The following is a 1721-nucleotide window of genomic DNA, read 5'->3' as shown; positions in this document are numbered from 1 at the left end:
ACAGTTGACACTTAAACAATGTGGTGGTTAGGGGCACAGACTCCTTGTGCAGTAAAAAATCCACGCATAACTTTATAGTAGGCCCTCCGTATCCATGGTTCTGCATCCAAGGACTCAACCAACTGTGGATCATGTAGTGTTGTAGTATTTATTGAAAAAAAAAACCTGTGTATAAATGGACTTCTGTAGTTCAAACCTGTGTTGTTCAAGGGTCTACTGTATTCTTTTATTATCATTTTACTGTCCATGGGATTAGTAGAGCTGGTTCCTCTTTCATTTCTGATACCAGTAATTTGTGTCTCCTCTCTTTTTCTTTTTTTGTTTAAACCCTAACCAGCCTTGATTTCAATGGCAGAGCTCCAGCAACCTGGAAGCACCTCACCGAGCCTCTCAGTGGAGTGGGAAGGGGCAGGGAATTGGAACTCAGAGGCTCAAATCTTAGAGAAGGGTTGATGGCAAGCCTGGGGAGAGGCTGCATGACTGTGGGGAGTTCCCTAGTGCAGGTCATGGGCCATGAACATGCCCCTGGCCCTGCGCAGGATGGGGTCCTTGGCAGCATCATTGGGGTGCTCCTTGGACGGGATCTCCAGTAGCGCTGCAGTGAAGCACTGGTGGGCATCGAGCACATGCTGCACCTCTCTGCGATGTACTGGTTGATGAGGATGATGCCGATGTCCTCCCGATTTAGAAACCACGGGAAAGTGTCTTCCGTCTCATTGATGGTAGTATCCTTCTCCACCACCAGGAAATTAGGGTGGCGGTTCTTGTTAAGCTCCCCTATGCCACCCAGCAGGAAGCCAGTCACCGTGTCCTCGTCTCCCATCACCACAATTAGCTTCCCCCTCTCCGCCATCCTCACAGTCAGCAATACTTCAAATATTTTACTTTATTCTCTTTTTGCTTGGATGGTTTCTGAAGATAAGTTCGATTTAATTGTTCTTATTCCTCTGTTGGTAAGACATTATTTTCTCTGGCTTCTTTCAAGATTTTGTTTGTCTTTGATTTTCTGCAGTTTGAATATGATATGCCTAGATATCAAATTTTGGGCATTTATCCTGTTTGTTGTGCTCTGAGCTTCCTGGATGTGGGGTTTGGTGTCTGTCTTTCATTTTTGGAAAATTCTCAGCCTTTATTTATTTTAACAACTTTATTGGAGTATAAGTGCTTTACAATGGTGTGTTAGTTTCTGCTTTATATTCTTAGCCTTTAAAACTTCAAATATTTCTTCTGTTCCTTTCTTTCTTCTCCTTTTGGTATTGATATTACATGTATATACACTTTTTGTAATTGTCCCACAGTTCTTGAATATTCTGTTCAGTCTTTTTCATTCATTTTTTTTCCTTTTGTATTTCAGTTTTGGAAGTTTCTATTGATCTATCTTCAAGTTCACTGATTCTTTATGAGTGAATCCATCAAATACATTCATCATTTCTGTTATAGTGTTTTTGATTTCTAGCATTTTCTTTTGATTCTTTCTTAAAGTTTTCATCTCTCTGCTTACATTACCTACCTTTTCTTGCATTTGTCTACTTTTTCCCTGAGAATGCTTAGCATATTAATTGTAGCTATTTTAAATTCTCAGTCTGATAATTCCATATCTGAGTCTGGTTCTGCCATATCTGAGTCTGGTTCTGATGCTTCCTTTGTTCATTCAGAGTGTGCTTTTTGTCTTTTAGTACGACTTGTGATTTTTTTTATAGCCAAACATGATGTACTGGGTA

At 40.4% G+C, this 1721-nt stretch overlaps 1 pseudogene across 1 annotated transcript; it reads right to left on the bottom strand.

Annotated features, from left to right (window-relative positions):
* Window positions 1-494: 494 nt before the first annotated feature.
* Window positions 495-853, bottom strand: LOC309978529 (V-type proton ATPase subunit F-like; annotated as a pseudogene). Its single transcript has one exon. The product of its transcript is annotated as a V-type proton ATPase subunit F-like (transcript).
* Window positions 854-1721: the final 868 nt, after the last annotated feature.

The sequence above is a fragment of the Leucopleurus acutus genome (assembly GCF_964270905.1).
Source record: "Leucopleurus acutus genome assembly, chromosome: X".
Lineage (NCBI taxonomy): Eukaryota > Metazoa > Chordata > Mammalia > Artiodactyla > Delphinidae > Leucopleurus > Leucopleurus acutus.
The sequence above is the reverse complement of the archived record's forward strand: the minus strand, read 5'-3'. Positions and strand labels throughout refer to the sequence as shown.